Raw genomic sequence first — 14,676 nt, 5'->3', positions numbered from 1 at the left:
AAACCCTGGCACCCAGTGCCACATCCAGTTTTGTGCCACATCCAGTCTTTATTTAAACACATCCAGGGGTGGTGGCTCCACCACCTCCCTGGGCAGACCATTCCAGTACATCTTCCAGAAGAAGAGCAACAGATGTGCTTCTCCATTTTCTTCAGGGTCTTGCAGACCTTGCCTGGGGATATTTGTTAGTTTCTGGTTCCTTCTAATTTCCTTCTGCTTGAAAGAATAAGACGTAATAGGCCATCTGCATATTTGTACTTCTCAGATGAGGATTATTTCATTTGCAAGGAGCTTAAGAGAATTCTGAAGAGTCAGCTTTGTTTATCATTTTAGGGAATGGGACAACAGTTCTGCTTAAAAATTAATTACTAGGACATAACTCAGTTGTGAGACCTTGTCGGGATTGAGAAAAATCCCACATCCTCAGGAGAGCTATTGGCCCTTTTGTCATTTGTAAAAGTGACTTTAAAATGATAGCATTAGTGATTAAAGACTGAGAGAAAGAAGTCTCAGAATAACCAATGGATTCTCAGGCATATGTTAATATATTCTGTTGGAAAGGTTACTTCCATTTATATTCCAGATGAAAATACTTGGTGACTTTATTGCATGTAATCACATTTTTTCCTACAGAAGCTGAGTACTCTGGTTAGCACTGGGAATAATAACCCCAAAAATGGTGATGAATTAAATTAATAAAGAAGCATTGATTTCAATAAAAACACATTTAAAAAGATTAGAAATAGACATACTGATATATTTATTTTTTCTTATGTATAATTTTCTTTTGATTATATATTTATTAATGTAATAATTTAATTTATATATTAATATAAATTAATTTATATTTGTAAACCAATTATATTATATTTATCTATATATAATTTATATTACTGTATATATATTATTTGTATATATTTATAGATAATTATATTTATAAATTAATATACACTAATATATTAATATAAATTAAATAATATTAAATAAGTAAATTTAATACTATAATGTTTTAAAAGGAATAAGAAGTTCCAATTTAATTTAAAAAGTCTGTAAATTGCTGATCTAAACTATTTTGATTTTTATGGTTATTTCATTTAATTTGGTGACATTCAAAAAATAAAAAATAAACAGGAAAGACAGGGATCTGTTGAAATGGGCTGGAGCACCTCCCTTTGGAGGACAGCCTGAGAGAGCTGGGGGGCTCAGCCTAGAGAAAAGAAGGCTCTGGGCTGAGCTTGTAGCATCTTCCACTGCCTAAAGGGGCTACAAGAATCCTGGAGAGGGACTTTTGGCAGGGGCATGTAGTGGACAGGCCAAGGAATGACTTTAAACACACAAAGGGTAGATTTAGATTAAATATTAGGAAAAATATTTCTTCCCTGTGACCTTGGGGACGCCCTGGCACGGTTGCTCAGAGAACCTGTGGCTGCCCCATCCCTGGAATTTTCTAAATCTCTAGAGTGGTTTGAAGCTTAGAATTTTTTCCTCCTTTTTAAGGTTAGGAAATAAATGAGACCTTTCTCAGTTTTCCCTGAAATCTTCTCCACTTCTTTACACTCAGTGTCACCTTTGTCACTTGAAGCCCTCATTTGGAGATAGGACATCATTCAGATTCCAGTCACTCCTCCCTGCTAGACTGGGTGAAGGGATCTCAGCATCTCAAGAAGGTGTTTTAAATATAGAGATAGGAGATCTGGGCTGTGAATCAGCTGCTGCAGCGTTTAACTCAGCACAGAGAAACCTGAATAAATAAACTGAGGGTGGCAACTTCAAAACACCCTGCTGAAAAGCTGCCAGCACTGGAGGGAAGCAGATTTAGGGAGCTCAGGTGGCTGTGATCCTCCCCAGCTGGCAGCAATAACATCTCCTGCAGGTAACAACAATCCCAGCACTATTTGCACCTAGGGGTGGGACCAGCAAAACCCAAATCTCTCAACAGCCCAACTAGCTGGGGCCACAAGGATGTCTTAGCCAGGGAAAGAAATCAGTGGCCAGATGGATTTATTGCATTTCAGAACATGTAAGTACCTGCCAGGCTGCCCCTGAGAAACTGTGACAGGCATTGCAAGGACAGTGCACCTTCCCTGCTGCAGGAAAGTTTCCCTGATTATTGATAAATATCTCAGACAGCCATCACCTGTACCCTCCTCTTTCTCACTTTTAAAAAAACCTGTTTTTCATGGCTTCTCAGCTTAAACTGGTGCTGGCAGCAGCAGCTTTGCTGGACTGCTGAGGTTTGAGCAGGAGGCTCCCAGGCCTGGCTCATCAGTGGGATGGAGAGCAGGGATAAAAGGGTCAGCTGCTGAGAGGAGCCTGCAGGGGAAGGGCTGATGGGAGGTGTTGGAGGTTTACAGCAGTGGAGGGACCCAGCCATGACCAAAGTCCCTGCAGAAAGAGGTGCTGAGGAGTTCCCCTGTTATGGCAGGAGACTGCTTAAACCCCCAGGAATATAAAGCTATGATCAAAAAACCCCTTACAGCCCAGCTGCTAAATGTTGTGAGATGAGATGAGATGTTTTCCATTTGTGTCTCCCAAAGAAAGGCTTCACCCTGGAAGGCTGCAGTGCACCCTGAGTTTCCAGTGAGGACACAACCTACAAACCTTTCTCCTGCTCAACCAGGTAAGCTCTCCCATGAGGAGCTTGCTCATTTTTGGGATAGCCCTGAGCCTCAGAGCTCCTGTGTGGCCTCCAGCTGCTGGGATGGTGTTCACTGGTGTTGGTTCTGCCTGCTGTGGCCAGGCAATTACAGACTTGCAGCCTTGCATGTCTTGCCCAGTTCCAGGAGTGTGCTGTGTCTGCCTGAAGGTTTGTTGGAAAGCAGGGAAGAGCCTGCAGCAACCTCCTGGGCTTTGTGAGCCTGGGGAAGCTTGCTCAGTGCTTGCTCAGATGTGTTCTGAGGGCCCCTCTGCTCAGCCTGGGCTCTTCTGGTGCTGTTTGGCACTGTGTTACAGGTGCTGTAAATGAGTGCTGCTCTGACCACTGCTGCTTCTGACTGGGGATCTAATTATTGCTAAACTGAAAATGCACTTGCAAGAGAAGTGTTTGAGCTTGTAGACTGCTTTGGAGTTTGAAAAATCCCTTTTCTCCCCTGATATTTTTTTTATTTTAATATTCTTGTTCCTCTCCAAGTCTTTGTGCTCCTGGGAGGACTGAGGAATAGATTGTTTTCATTATCATTATTTCAGAATGGGGGGCAGGAGTGGATAATGATCCTATTTCACACTTCCATGAGTTGCCATGTGGTGATGACATATGCCCTCCAGCAGGAAGTACTAACAAGTGGCTCTTAATTTGCATTGAGCCATACTGCCATTCCCAAAACTCAGTGTGTTTTCTGCAGTATGTATAACCTGGTGCTCCCTAGACCTTTATAGATATTGCTATGCATGAACTTTTTAGTGGATTTTTAGTGACATCTCTCAGGTTTTCTGCCTTCTACTTCCTCCTTCTTCTTTTGGTCTCAAAGCAGAAGAGGTATTCTAATAGACATCCCCAAACAGAAACAAAACTAGGTCTACTTGGTAGTTTAGAGGACTCTTAGCAGGATATAATTATGGATGGATCTCAGGCAGCACACAAGAATTGAAATGTAACTTGGAAATGAAAGTTAATATTTCACCTTGACCTGCTGTGATCTAAAGGAAGATCATCTCCTGTGTGTCATGTGTGATCCAGAGCAACTTTTGCCTCTGCTGTTGCTTTGGATGATCCTCAGTGTGCCCATGTCCCTCTCAGGACTGCAGTCTGAGAAGGTGTGAGCCAAGCAGGATATTTGGGGTTGGATGCTTGCAAGGAAGGAGAGCAAAGCCTTGATGATAGAATGGGAACACAAGTATTAGAGCACATCTGAACCTTCCTGAAGCAGGAGGAGGAGCTGTGGGATATTGGAGTGGGACTGTGCTGGAGCACACATTGCTGCTGTGCAGACTGTGGAGGGTGTTATGTGTGCAGAGCAGAAAGATGAAGAGCAGTAGATCATGTAATGAGCTACAGTGAAGAGCCAGAGAATGGATTAATTTGGAGGCAAAACCAAAGGTGCATCACCAAATTCCTGTTTAAGGCATCCATTGCAGCAGTAACATCTCTGCAGATAGCTCTGGAAGTGACATGTACAAATGTTATGTCACACATAAAACAGACTCAGTGTGTGTCCTGGGCATGGGCCAAAGATTTTTCTCTTTCCTTTGTAGTAAGGAGAAAAGGTACCATAAATAAATCAAACCTGAGAGGAGTAATTCCTACTCCTCAAGTGGCTCATCAGATCTGAATATGATAAACATAAAATGACAGCAATTTCAGTATAAATTCAATTATCTATGCACAGCAAATTAAAATTAGACACATCCTTTAGTCTGGAAATTCATCCTAATGGAGATACAATTCTCTTTCTCGTGAGGAGTGGAGTCCCTTGGGTACAGCATCAGCTCAGGAGGAGCATTGACATGGGAGGCCCTGGCTCTCCCCTCCCTGATTCTGCTGCAGAACTTTTAAAGGAGTGAGACACCAAGACCTCATTACTCTGGATGTTGACTGAAAGCTCTGAACCTTTACAGGATGATCAATGTGGCTTTTTATTTTTTTTCAGAACTGTTAGAATTTCTCTTACTCATGCACTTTTCAACAAATAGTGCAACCAGAAATAATGCAGAATTACTGGAATGCCTCCTTTTAAATAATGGAAACAAACAGGAAAAGAGTTCAGAACTGCCAGCTGGTGGTGTTTTCCTCCTCTCCTAGAAGCAGAGGAAGGAGTTGGCTTGAAAAAAGGGAGGCAGGTTCATTAAGAGTTCAGAATAGGGACACAGATTTTTGAAAAGATCTTTGGTAATATTTCTGCTCTCCCATATAACCTGAACTGGCACCTTCACTTCTCTCTGCTGTTTTCCCTTGTGCTTTACCTTCTCTGAGTTTTGCGTCACTATGTTGTATAATGTTATTTTTGCTTTATTTTTTTTTTTACTGCTCTGAGGCACTTGAATATTGCAGTCTTACATCAAAAGCATAAACAAAAATGTCTTCAGTTTATTAAAAATAAATTATTAATTGTACAGAAAATTTATGAGAAACCTGGAAATTTGGATGTCCAGTCTATTCCCCCACTCATCATGACCTTCATAATCAGCTGGAAATAAAGTTTGAACCATTTTGAGGATGGGGAATGCTGTGTGGATCAGGTTTTACTAAGACATATTCTGGCTCAGAGTGTGAGAACTCCTTCAGAGGTCCCTGCTTGTGATCCTTTGGCTCTAGGTCACTTTTATTTTCAGCTGCTGGTGAGGATGTGGTTTCCATGGCAGGGCCTGGGCAGCAGTGCCTCTGCATGGCTGAGCAGCCCCTCTCTGTGAAAACTGGGAAAAAATATAAATCTGTCTTGCAGGAGTGGAGCTAATGTGCAAAATTACTGTATTAGTTCACTGATGGATTTGCCTCTGCAGAATGAATAACTGGAAACTAACATCCAATTTGTTTAATGGGAACATAGGAAGAGGATAAATCTTGAAGTGGGATCTTAATGACTGTAATAATTAATGGTTCAATCTAAAGCCCTTGGAGGGTGCTCTGTGAATGTCCCAGTGTCACACACTGGGGGTGGCAGCAGGGTGGGGACTGTGGGGACGCACGGGGCAGGATGAGCAGAAGGACAGCCTGGTCTGGCTCCGTGTGAGGTTTGCAGGGAGAGGTGAAACCTCTCACTGGATCAACAGGTGAAGCTGGCAGCAGGCTGCAGGGTGTGTGAGCTTTCCCCTCATGAAAACACAGAATATTCTGAGCTGGAGGGACCCACAGGGAACACAGAGCTCTCAGCCCTCCAGAGAACATCCCCAAGCACATTTTCCTCAGGTTTGCACCTTCCCCTGTGTGGGGGCTGCTGCTTCCCATGAGATGCTGGGATGTCTCCTGTTGTCCTTGGGGAGGTGTGGCTGCCACCCTCCTGCACAGTGTACACCCCTGTTAAGGCATTTGGTGACCCTTCAGGCTTTGCAAATACAGCTAGTTATATATTTGTGTGATATTTTCCTTAACCCATTCCCAAAACTATGCTTTTATTGCTAAGAATATTTAAATTGTTTGGGGAATTCCTGTTCTATCCTGACATTTATTCTTCAGCATCCAGTGGCTCCTGCCATTCTCTAAACATTTACCTCAGGTATTGCTTTGCCTGGTGAGTGTTGGTGCTCCTGGGTAACCCACATCCCTCCAAGTGTTTCTATCACATGGATTTTTGCTTAGGATGGGCTGTTCTGCTTGCTGCAAGTTTGTGGTGTTTTTCCTTCCATTCCTTCCCAGTGCAATCTGGTCCCAGCCAGGTTTTCTGTGCTTGCCCACCAAACCTATTCATTATTGAGCAAAACCCTGTAACAAAATGTTTGGTTTTCCTCCCTGCTGCAGGAAGAAAGCTCCTCCAGTGAGCTGAACCTGGGAATCTTGTTCCTGAAAGGTTTCCTGTGCTGGTAGTTCAAAGGGTGCTTGAACAAGGTCATGTCTCCTTTCTGGTGGAGCTCTCCTAGAAGGAAATGCTGCTCAAAACCCAAGGACTTCACCTATGTAAATCTATTTTACTATTGCACATTAAGGAAGCAGTTAACCTTAAGTTGTCCTCCTATTTGGAGAGAGCTGCTGTTAAGCTTTTCTGACCCGTGGGCTTTTAGAAGTTTTAAGCACATTTTAACAAAATGTGCTCTCAAGAGGAATGCGAGTCACCTGCCAGGCTGACAGGGCCCTGTCACTGAGTGACACTTGCTTTGGGAGGGGAGAGGCAGAGATCAGCAGAGCCTTTCTCCTCCCTGAAGGAGCCCTGCCAGCTGGCAGGGGCTGCTCAGCAATGGGAGGCTTTGGCAGGCAGCAGGGTGAGCTGTGGTTAGTGAAAAACAGGCTGAAGTGGCAGCAGCTGGCAGCTTGAAGAATCCCTGACAGTGTGATGATAACCTGTCTAGTACTGTCATCATCTGAGCTCAGCAGGACCAGAAAAAATCCCGATGGTCTAGGGGGGATATGGAAAAACTGTGAGTTTTTTCCTATTTTATCAAGGAGTGGTTGTTTTTTTTTTTTTTTTTTACAGCATGAAGGATTGTTTTAGCATTTGCAGAAATAAAGCTGGAGCATCTTAACTGGCCTCTAAGGCCCACCTGACCTAAGCTTTACAGTTCCATTTTTAGTGGGAAAATAAAAATGAGTTTGAGCATCAAGTTTCTTTTCTTATTGCTGCAGCAAACACCTTTTCCCTTGAAGGGGATGGAGTGGGTGTTGTCCCTCTCCCATTTATTCAGTGATTTCAGCAGTTTCAGCTTGGTAAAGTGGGTAGGGGATCTGCAGTGTGACTGGGAGAAGAATAGATGAAATTCTAAATGTCAGTGGATGATTTTCCATGATTTCCAGAGGCAGGCAGTGCTCCCCAGTGACAGGGAGGTCTGGAGCTCTGGAGGCACAGCAGGGACAGCATTTCCCCATGAGCCCACTGCAGGTGCCCAATTGCTGTTTGAAGGAGCACATTAAGAGCCCAGCAGTGAAGAAATCAGTGTTTTGGTCTGGGCTGAAGGCCTTTCCTCCTGTCTCTGAGAGTGTTTGGCTGACATTTGAGAGAGCAGCATTACCAACTGTCCAAATGAATTATTCCACACAGCCAGACTGAAGCGAAATAGGCCCCAGTTGTCCCTTCTGGAAAGGATTTGTGCTGAAATGAGGGCTGCTGTGGTGGTCATGGAGAGAGGAGGATGCCAGACAAACTCATTCCAGCATTTAGTCTGGAGAGAAGGAACAAATTTGTATTGAAAAATGAATGAAGCCTGTCTGTTCCTGGTGAGTGGAAAAGGTGGACCAGAGAGATTGGTATATCCATACACAGAGCACTGATGTGTTTGTGGGGCTAATCCCAAGACAGGGTATTGTCCTAAAAAACCCCCATGTGTATGGCAGAGCTCTTGTATCATGAGAACCTTGACAATCTGCACAAGGTATGGGCTGGAGTGAAAAACACTCCTGGGAATCATGGGCAGCTCTTGAATTCTGGAACAAAGCATTGGATTTCAGCTCAGCCCAATGCTTTGCTCAGGCAACCATTATTTCTCATTAGCAGGTACCTAAAATTGCTCTGGAAGCTGTCTTGTGCAAATGTAATAAAGTATGTTCTGAGTATTTATACAGTGCCAAGTATTAATTAACATGAAAGATACCAGCAATTGACTGAACCCTCCGCAAGTAATTTTATTAATGTTTAATCCTTATTAATGACTTATTATAATTATTTGGGTACATGTTTTCCTAGCACATTTAGCACTCTCAGGCTCCATCGTTTCCTTCACAACAGAGATAAGCTGAAGCTCAGGAACAAAGCTGAGCTCCAGATTTCCAGCCTGCAGCTCAGCCTGCAAGCACTCTACTCAGTGAAGGGATGGCAGCACAGAATCCATCCCTGGGGAGCTTCAGAGTGCAGGTATGGATTTGGTGCTGGGGAGGGAGCCCAGTGCTTTCTAATAAAACCAAATCCTGTCTGAAGGTGTGTGCCTGACTCCTTGGAGCTCTTGAAAATCTCACTGGGAAATCTGCCTCGGGGTGTCTGTAGCCAGATTTGGTGTTCCCAGCAACACGCTTGATTAAATTGTGTGATGGAATGAAAGGATTCTCAGCGCCCGATGAAAGCTGTGATTGTCTCAGTAAATACCTGAGCTAAAGGGCTGAGATCTGTGGCATACAGGCCAGGCTGGCAATGAATTATGTTTTCAAATGGCACAATTCCTTTTCCAGCCCCTCTCTGCCCCCCAGCCCTGAGATGGAAGCTTCACTGAGGCTGTTATCAGCAGCCTGGCATGCTCTGAATGGTGGATGATAACGATGTGATGACCTTCCAGTGATAAGAGTTGCAAAGAAAAAAACCAAGGGGCAAAGAAGGTAATTTACACTTGCAAGGACAAAATGTACAAATCACACCAGAGATAAAGAAATGCTCAGGTTTCTGATGATGCTGTTTGCCGTATGTGATATTATCACATTATGCTGTAGCTACTTTATCTTGCATCTAATAGGCAGACTAGATGTGACAATTAAAAGAAAATTTCAAATCAAATCAATGGAGCTTGTGGGAATTAGTTTTGCTGTGGGCTTTCTTCTTTTCTTAAATGAAAACAGTAAGGGCCAAATCAGAGTAGTGAATCTCTGTAGCCTGGTGGCAGCTGGTGCCTTCCTGGTGGCTTTTTCTCCTTCCTGGTGGTTGATGCAGGAGCAGAGAATTTCAAGCAGTTATTAGCAATAAATGCCTTTGAAAGTGTGCAGCTCTACAAATGCCTGTTTATCATTTCAGTAAGGGTAAGAGCTGCACACTGATAGAATAATGTTTTGGTTCTAGAATAATGGCTTGTTAATCTGTGGAGTGAATAGGAGTGGAGAAAAGAAATGAGCAATGAGTTTGGTTCCTGAAGCAATATTTCATTAACTGGGGGAAAACCTAACCCTGCATAGCTGCAAAGTTTGCCAGTGCAAGCAAATTATTACTTTGCTTTCTACCAAATACATTTTGATTTTCAATAATTACAGAAAACACAGAAATATTTCTTCTAGGAATTGGTTTTTTTCCCCCCATTGCTGTGTTAGTTGAAAATATTTACTAATGGCTAAATATAATGAACATTACTTTTGACTGTCTTAATTTTCTTTAAATGGAGCTTGCTGAAGGCACTTCTAATTCATCCCAATTACTGCATCACACAGTTCCTGTAAAATTCATAATTAGACATGATGCTTTTCTGAGTGCAGAGCAAGGAGCTTGCTTTGCTAATAAGGTGTGATTTCCCCAGCCACCTTTTTAGTGACAGATGTTTATTAGCACAAGTTGTGAGAGCATGCAGCACGAGAGTTGAAGGAGTTATTTCTGTGGTGCAGGGGGCCCCTGGCAGAGCCCTGATGGGAGGAACTCCTTGGCTGATGCACCAGGGGTGGCTTCTCAATGAAGAATATCAAGGGTGTAAAGCAGTGGATACTGATCTAAATGAAATTAGCTTAACAACCTGAAGTAGTTAGAATAACAAATATCTCCAGCCACAAGAGGCTCATAGTGCTTAATTCAGAAATATTAAGCAGTTTGGGTAACTGTACTTGGAGCACATTACAAAGAATGCATATGGAAATGAGAATAACACCCCTCCTAATCTGCTGAATTAGAGTTAGAAGTGTACATCAATACCTCATATCTGGGTTTTTTTATTAAAAACTGCAGCCTTTTGCTGTCTTCAGCTGGAAATTATATTGACCACAAAATGGAATAAGGCACCTAAGTCTGTCAATAAAAGCAAAAGACATAAAATAAATAAAATGAGATATATGAGGATAAAATGAGGATAAAATGAGATATAATGATGAGGGGTATAAAAGAGCCTTTCCTGGCTGTGCAGCCATAAATCCACTCCTGCTGCTGCCTATGGGATGGTGTAAAGGGAACTCAACAGAATGTGTGCAGTGTCTCTGGACATGGGATGGTGTGAAAGGAGAGCTTTGCTAATGGCTTGGAATTCTGCTTAGTTACCCTTTCAGCTGCTTGCTGTGATGGGGAGGATGTTTCACCTGGGTAGATTACTGGGGCTAGTAGGCTAATTTTGCAAAAAAACCCCATTGTCAAGTATGAGGTGATGACAAAGTTGTTTCTTGCACAAGTTTAATAAAGAATAGATATTCTTCCTACTAAATAAATAGACCAGGTTGGCTCAGTCTTCACATCTACCAATTTTTCCTTTGTTCTAAAAGCTAGAAAAATAACTTGACACTTATAAAATAAGCATTAATATCCTCTTTTCTCATCTTTAGTGCATTTAGATGTCAAACTCTTCTCTTAGCATATAAATAGTCCCTATGGATTGCATTGTAGTTTTTATGGGGGACTTTAAAAGGTATGGATTAACTATTCACTGATCCCAGTTAAATCTGTTATGGGAATTAAAAGAAGACATTAGTAACTATTCAGTGTGTAAAGGCAGGGACAGATAAGATCTTCCTAATTAATTGATCACTCTCAACACATGGGATTATCAAGTAAAAAGGGGGGCATGATTTCTTTTTAGGGTACTCATTGGCAGAGTTGACAATAAAAAGCCCTCCTGGTCCTCAAAAGGCTCCTGGTGTTTACTGGACAATGTAGGCAGGGTCATCTTACCCCATTCTGGCCACCCACTCACTGTTGTGGGGGGAAGATTCACTTGTTCTGTATCCTGAAATTCCTGATTGCACTGGATTTGTGAGAAACTGGAGTGAAGGAAAGAACAATTTGGATATTTTAGCGGGGAAAAAGATAAGATTCTTAGATCCTGGCTTTTCATATTAATTTGTTTTTAGTCTACCCATGTAAAATGCCGTTTTTCCTCTGTTTGGCAGCCCAGAGCACTGTGGCAGTCGGGGACAGACCTGAGTGAAGCCCGGCTGTTCCCCCAGATCCGGGGTCTGTCACAGCAGTCTCAGCTTTCCCATTTTGGGAGGGGGCTCAGTGTTGAGCCTGTGTGCTGAGGAGCAGGGCTGGAGCTCCGAAAACAGCTTCAGTATTCCAGAAATTCACGTGCAAGCTTCCCCTGGTACCGGAGGATGCACAGACCCCATGAGCCTTGGCATCAGCAGCAGTGGGGCAGGTGCCAGGTGCCATCCCAGTGCCAGGCTGAGGGGAGCTGCTGCTGCAGGGCAATAACACCCACTCCAAAAATCTGAGCCTTTTACTGAGGAAGGAGAGTCCCAAACCATTGTATGAACACAGACTATTCACAGTTTTAACTGGAAGCATACCAAATAATTAGATTTCTTCCACTTATTGACTGCCAGCAATGCTCTGATCCTCCATAAATCATAAACCAATCAATTTAAAATACTTTTATTGTGTTAATCTGTCTCAAACAGGGGTTACCCTGGCAGAAGTTTATACAATGGCTTTAAATGGGAGCTGTGAATGCAGAAGAGGAGGACTGTTAAGAAAAGTAATTAATGTTATTGAAAATAGAATTTGTTCCTGTGAGGTGGGAGTGCTGATAGAACACATGAGCTCCACTTAGGTTTTGTTGTGTGATAGATTACATTTTTTTAATAACACTGCAGGCAAATTGTGATGGAAAACAGAAAATCACTGGAGTAGAGATGTTTTGGAGTGTTTTATTTATAGTATCTTAGGAAAGATGCAGGGTGGGTTCTATGTGAAATACCTGCTCTGCCATACACTTCCAAATTATGGAAGAGAAAACCTCTAAGCTGATGCTGAAATTAAATAATATCTGTTTGGGTCTACCTTTATTTAAAGAAGAGTAAACTAACCCTCTGCTGTTAGTAAAAGCTGAGTTTTTTTGTTCTGACAGTGAACCAAAATAATCAATTTGCTTGTACAGCTTTGCTGTGGAGTGGTGTGCCATTTTTTGAGCACTTGCATTCTTGTTTGGAATGCATTTTAATTCTTTTATTTTAACATTCTTCTGTCTTCCAGGGTTTTTCCTCGCTGCTTTTTATGTACAATAGTTGAATTATATGGGCAAGATAAGGATGCTGCTCATTGAAAAGTGTGACAGGCTGGCATTAACCTGTCCAGAACTGTGCCTGATGGAGCAGATACTGTTTAGATGAATTGTGTATTTAGTCTCTAAAAGCTTTTCAACACTAAACCAAAGCCTTTCACATTTTCTAACAATGATGTAGCTCGAGATCAAAATCCTTGTGCTTTTTCAGTAAACCATGGTCAACAGGAAGGCACCAGGATTACACAGGGGTTTTGTGCCTTGTCGAGGGATGGAATGAGCTGTTCTTGAGCTCTGGTTTCAGGGCTGCTCCCTCTCCCTTGCTGCCTGGCTGGCAGGCACTGGTGTCCCAGCACTGCTCTGGTGTGTGGCCACATTTACAGAGAAAAGCAAGGCACCACTTCCCAAGGATATTTTCTGGGAATCGCAGTGAGGAACCTCAGAGAAAGAAAAAACCAATTCTTATCTCATTTGCTGTGCCTGTGTTTGTGCCAAAGTAGAATGCAACATGGAGATAGTTTACCCACAATGATGGTGTTTTGTTTCCTTGGCCCATCAGGGCCAAGCGTGTGTGCAGTGTTGGTCAGCAGTCATGAGATTTTGTTCAGTTGAGTGCTTGTGCAGATTCAGTTTAGATGTAATGTAATATAGGATAGAATTATATAGCAGAATAAAGTAATTAATTAGCATTCTGATATTGATGGAGTGCTCCTCATCATTTCTCCCTGCCACAAGGGTCGCCCTGCTTTCCCACACTGGTGGCTGAGGACAGACTGCATGGAGGATGTTATCCTCTCTGGCCACCCAAGGACCCTGCTCTGGGGGCACCTAGCTGAGGCTTTGCCCTGTCCCCTGGCAGAGGGTGATCCCTGATCCTCACTCCAGTCTGTCTGTCCCTCAGGTAACTGATCCTCCCAGGCAGTGCTCATGATTTTGGTGTGTAGGAAGGAGAATACCCAGAGAAGGCCAGGTCCATTTGGAGATGGGAAGCAGAGCAGGGATGATTTGCAGCAAATGTTGCTGCCAGGGGATGTTTGCTGCTTTTTGGGAAGTATTTTCTCTGGAGCTGCTCTGTGGGACACTGCAGTGAAGGGGATTGCTGGGCTCCCTGCCAGCTCCTGGTTCGGGACCTGATGGTCCAGGGGGCTGGGGCAGAGCTGCCCCTCTCCTTGTGCTTTTGGAGAAAACCCAACTGCTGGGCTGAGCTGGGCACCACGAGCTGCCAGCTGGTCCTGCCTGGGGCCTGGCACAGCTGGTGACCAGCCAGAGCCCCTCTGAGGGCTCAGAATGGGGACAGGACACAGCCCCACCAAAGGGGCAGAATGGTTTGCAAAGGAGATCTAAAAGGCTTTTATAGGTGTTAGTCCAGGGGTCACTTGTGCTCTTTATTGTGTTTTTATTGAAAAATCCTTAGCAGAGGATCACAAGTGATCACTAACTTGTCAATGCATCCTTTGAGCCTCTTAAAAGATTTGTTTTCAGATCTGACACAGTGGAAACCTACAGATCTTCTGAGTTCAGGTTTTCACTTGCCAATGCCCACTGGCAGAAGGCCAGGGCTCTGAAGCCAAGACATTTCTCCTGAAGATCTGAGGCCATTTGGTTTGTGATAAATCCAGTCTCTTAATTGTTTGCCTTCACCAAATCAAAGTCTTTTTTCTGCTCTTGATCCCATCAATGGTTGGGACTCCTGGAACCCTGCTGGGTGGCTGAGGCTCTGTCCAGGATGCAGTTTTCAGCATGGAATTGAATGGGATTGTGGCCTCAACAGCCCAAGGGTGTGAAACTCCACCAGGAGCTGGGAGGGGCAGTGCAAGGAGAGGAGGGTGGGAGTGAATCACAGGAGACAAACGCTGTGTCTCACTCAGGGGTGGGAGAGTGATCACTGAGAGTGATTAACTGAGACAGAGACGGCAAGTCCCTGCCATCAGTGGAGCTCTCACAGCTCCTTTGCTGTCTGCTGCCCCTCACCAAGGGGGGATCTCCCTAATGCAGATGGTGGGGGAGGAGAGGGCTGGACTGGGCTCTTGGTTTGAATCACAACTCCAGTTGTTGCTTCAGAATTAATTTGGCCTGGTGAATGTCATATTAGCACATTCCGAGCACAAAATGCCCTTTCTGAAGATTTCTATTGATTTTTGTGACAAATGAAATATTGTGAGTATGAACACAAATGTTATTTCTGCTCAGCAGAGACATTACAAAATT

This window comes from Melospiza georgiana, chromosome 16 (assembly GCF_028018845.1).
Source record: "Melospiza georgiana isolate bMelGeo1 chromosome 16, bMelGeo1.pri, whole genome shotgun sequence".
Lineage (NCBI taxonomy): Eukaryota > Metazoa > Chordata > Aves > Passeriformes > Passerellidae > Melospiza > Melospiza georgiana.
The sequence above is the reverse complement of the archived record's forward strand: the minus strand, read 5'-3'. Positions refer to the sequence as shown.